The sequence below is a fragment of the Antechinus flavipes genome, chromosome 3 (genome assembly GCF_016432865.1).
Source record: "Antechinus flavipes isolate AdamAnt ecotype Samford, QLD, Australia chromosome 3, AdamAnt_v2, whole genome shotgun sequence".
Classification (NCBI taxonomy): domain Eukaryota; kingdom Metazoa; phylum Chordata; class Mammalia; order Dasyuromorphia; family Dasyuridae; genus Antechinus; species Antechinus flavipes.
Genome location: NC_067400.1, coordinates 272,822,833 through 272,827,842, shown reverse-complemented (window position 1 = coordinate 272,827,842; position 5,010 = coordinate 272,822,833).

The window sequence follows — 5,010 nt, the reverse complement described above, 5'->3', positions numbered from 1 at the left end:
CCAGACTTTCCTTTACCCCAACCACCATGATGAGGGGGCACCAGATTCCAATGCACAGGGTATTTTGCCACACCTAATAAATTGGGTAACAATGCTACCAGGTTAAGACCATCAGGGCAAAGATGAGGTTGAAGCAGACGTCAAAGCTTTGATTATACATGAATCATTCTTTGAGCAAAGGGAACTGTAGGATATGACCAACAAGCCATGCTTCCAAAAGATAAAAAAAAAAAACCAGCAACAATTCCATCCAGTCTCATTCACCAGCCTTCACACAATCTTGACTACCAAGTTGAAATTGCAAAATGATCTGACACCCAACTGGCCAATATCTTGACTAATTTACTCATTACTAAGTTCCAAGACCTAGGCCTCAGCATGCTTTGATCACTTAATTGCTGCATTGAGCTCTGTCTCCCAAGATGATGTTAATTCTTACCCCTAATATAGAATGCAGACTTACATGATGTCAAACCATATGCAGTTGAAGGGAATACTTACTCATAGAACTATTAATGATATCATTACTCCAATCCATCAAAAAAATTTAAATGGCCTCTATAAGCAGATTCTCTTCATCTGATAGATGAAGGGTAGGTATTGATGTGGTCAAAGTCTATCATTCAATTAAAAGTTTTGTTAAGTTGTGTCCCTTGAATCCCAAATGATTGTCCCTTTGTTCAGGGAATGAAACATTTTTCTCAAGCACATTTGTTAGTCATATTAGTACCTTTGCCAGAGATAAGCCATTTTCCAACTGATAAATTGTCAAAGGATATGAACAGACAATTTTCAGACAAAGAAATCAAAGCCATTTCTGGACATATGAAAAAATCCTTTAAATCACTATTGGTTATAGAAATGAAAATTAAGACAACTCAGAAGTACTACTTCACACCCCTCAGATTAACTAAAATGACAGGAAAAGGGAATGATAAAGATTGGGGGGAATGTGGGAAAACTGGGAAACTAATGCATTATTGGTGGAGTTGTGAAGTGGTCCAACTATTCTACAGAATAATTTGGAACTATGCCCAAAGGCTAAAAAATTGTGCATACCTTTGAGCCAGAAGTGTCATTGGGTCTAAATCCCAAAGAGATCACAACAAAGGGAGAAGGACCCATATGTGCAAAAATGTTTGTAGCAGCCCTTTTTGTAGAGGCAAGAAACTTGAAACTGAGTGGCTGCCCATCAGTTGGGAAATGGATGAATAAGTTATGGTATATGAATGTAATTGAATATTATAGCTCTATAAGAAATGATCAACAGGCTGATTTCAGAAAGGACTTAAGAGACTTGCTGAACTGATGCTAAGTGAAGTTAGTAGAACCAAAAGAACATTTTGCACAGCAACAAGAGTGTGTGATGATCAACTGTGATAAACTTGGCTCTTATCAATAACAAGTTAATTCAGGGCCATTCCAATAGACTTGTGATGGAGAGAGTCATCTGTATCCAGCGAGGACTATGGGGACTAAATGTAGGATCACAACATAGTATTTTCATCTTTTTTGTTGTTTTTGTTGTTTGCTTGCTTGTTTTTTTTCCACTTTTTCTGTTTTCATATGATATTTCTTGTGAAGCTTGATAAATGTGGAAATATATTTAGAAAAATTGTACATGTGCAACCTATATTGGATATTTTTTATATGGGGTAGGGAAAAGGGGGAAGAAAAGGGAAAAAAAACATGGAACACAAGGTTTTGTGAGGGCAATGTTGAAAACTATCTTTATATGTATTTTGAAAAATAAAAAGCTATTTATAAAAATAAAATAAAATATCATGTATTATTTTTTTAAAATATATATATATTTTTGCCAGGATCCAAGAAAGAGTGAAACATTTCCTCCAAGTGATACAGACAAAGGCATAGTCAGTCCCTCATGAACTCTACTTCCCTTCTTATCATCCCAATCAGAATGAATGTCTATCTCCTGAATTATATATTTACCATCAGCTGATTGCAAGAGTTTCCAGGCTCAATTTGATGCTTGGCAAATCACTTCTTGCCCTGGCAGAAAGACACTGTTAATATAGTCTAGAAAATAAAATCAGAATTTGTTCCAATAGCCCTGAGAAGTATACCAACTATTTGTCTGGTCATTTTGGCCAAGCAGCCCAAGGTCTAAGATATAAAAATTCCAAATGGGATTTGGGGGTCAAAAATCTGTTTCTCTTATGTTCTGACTTTTCCTCAGATATGACTAAAGACTAAGAGTTAATGAGGGACTGATCATGCCATTGTTTGGAGCATTTCTGAGGAAAAATTTCTTGGATCCTGGCACATGTACAATTCTTCTAAACATATTTCCACATTTATCAAGCTACATAAGAAAAATCAGATCAAAAGAGAAAAAATGAAAATGTTTTGACAATTATTTGTCTATCTTTATTGTTGTAAAGAGTGCTTTATAGAAATAACATTGATGAAAGGTACATGTACATGCAAGTACATATGCATACATGTGTATGTAATGGTAACTGCAATCTCAGATATTTTATGTAGTCCAGTTATTTTGAATGGAATTTCTTTTTCTATATTTTCTGATATTTTTTGTCTTGGGGGGATTGGGTGATTTGAGTTTTTTGGGGTATAATGTAGATAGGCTGATTATTTCATGAGTTTGTTTTATATTCTCCTACTTAACTGAGGTTATTTTATATATTGATTTTTCATTGATTCTTTAAGGTTTTCTTACTAAATCATTATATTATCCAAAAAAATTAATTTTCTTTCTTCTTCACTTTTGCTTAATCATTAAGTTTCATTTTCTGTATTGCTATAATTAGAATTTCTAAGATGACATTAAAAATAATGGTAATAATGAATATCTCTTTTGTCTCTGTTCTTGTGAGAAAGGTTTAAAAATTTCTCTATTACCGATAATACTAGTTCTTGGTATAGTTAGATACTGTATATTATATTAAAGAAGAGTCTATTCCTATGCTTTTTTTCCTTAATAATTTCATTTATTTCTTAATTCATTCTAAATTTCTTTTTTATTTTTAATATTTTGACATTTAAGTTTCTTTCCTTTTTATCAGACCAGTTCACAGATTTTTAATTTTTTTTAAGTAGCTCCCAGTTCTATTTGTTCATTTTTTTGTTTGTTATTTTTGAAAATTTATCTCTTCTTTGGTTTTTCAGATTTTTTTTAATTTTTGCATTTAGTTGGGATTCTTTAATTTCATGGGGATTTTGGCAATTTTTTGCATTTCTAATCTATCTTTTTGTTCTTTCTCATTTGTGTCAATGAAAATTTTTAGAAATATACATTTTCCCAAAAAAACTACTTTGGCTATAAACCAAAATTCTGGAATATTTTCTCATTTTCTTTAACACAATAACCTATTATTTCTATGATTTGTCCTTTGGCTCACCAGTTTTTAACTAATAAAGTATTTAATTTCCATTTACATTTTTAATACTTTCCTCAAATGTCCTATGTCAATTATAATTTTAATTATATTGACATCAGATAGGATGTTTTATTTTCTGTTTTTCTCCATTTGTTTATGAGGTGTTTCGTTTCTTACACAGTTAATCTTTAAAAGTATTGTGCACAGTTTTGAAATATGTATGGTTCTTTCTATCTCCATTTATTAATTACCAGAGATGTATCATATCTAGCTTTTTTCTATTCTGTTCAGATTCTGAATTTATTTCTTACTTATTTTTTTGTCAGATTTATCTATATTTAGTTTTGCTATTTTTCATTGTAATTTAATGAATTTTTCCTCAAGTACTTAGATGCAATGCCTTTCAGCCTTTCAGTACTATTTTTCATTAACTATGGTGCTTTTAAGCATAAGGGAGTTTCCTTATTTCTCTCTCTTTTTTTTTTAATTATGTTTATTTTTTGCTGTTGCTTTGTCTTAAATCATGTTTGCTACCACACTTAAAAATTTATTCAAAAATAATAAATCCTTTTCTACTCTCTCACTTTAATAAAACATGAATCTTTATGCTTTTGGTATATTTCTTCATCAACAATTAATTGTTTTTCAGTTTAGTCTTCTAGAGACTTCCAGAAGTGGAGCCAAGATAGCTGAGGGAAGGCAGGAAACTGCTCAAACTTTCCCAGATTCCCTTAAAAAACACATGAAACCAAGCCTCTGAATAGAGTCTGACAGAATGAAACCACTCTCAAGCTCAAGACAAACTGGGAAAACTTCAAGAAAGGTCAGTCTCAGTGGTGTGAAAAGGGTATTCAGCCCAGCTCATACAGATCTGGAAAAGATGTTGAGAGGGCCTCAATCACAGCAAATCAGTAACTAAGACCCTCAGGCTTAGTAGAGAAGCTAATCAGTGGGGCAGTTTCCAGTCCTAACTCAGAGGGAAAACTCTGGAAAATCAGGCTGTTTCCTGAAAAGAGCATGAAAAACTATCTACTGCAAACACTCATAGCCAAGGCTCAGAGCTGCACAGGAAGCTTGGAACAGTGCCCACTTTATCTCAGGAGCAGAGCTCAACCATAAAAGTAAAAACAGAGGAAATACCAAGAGAGAAAGAAAGAAAACAAACAAGAAACAGAAAAGAACCTTGACCCTAATAAACTACTAGGGTGACAGGGCAGACCAAAACACAAATTCGGATGAGGACAAAATGTCCACAGAAGAAATCTCAAAAGAGGAATATGAATTGGTCTCAAGCCCAAAGAAGCTTTTTAGAAGTACTCATAAAAGATTTTAAAAGGCAAATAAGAGAGGTGGAAGAAACAATGAGAAAGAAAATGAGAGGTATGCATGAGTTTAATCTTCTAAACCATTCTGTTAGCATTTTCTTTTTATGAATCAATTACTTCTATTCACATTTACAGGTAAACTGTTAAAACCTCCTATACTTTTTTTTCTCTTTTTCTCCTTTTTCAAAAGTAGTAGCTAAAGAGAAGGAATATGATCACTACTAGTAATCTATTATTGAAATCTTTTTTCTAACCCCCTACTCCATCCTTTCTTCAATAAGATCAGATCCCAATCTCTGATTCTTTCACTTTGTCACTTTTCA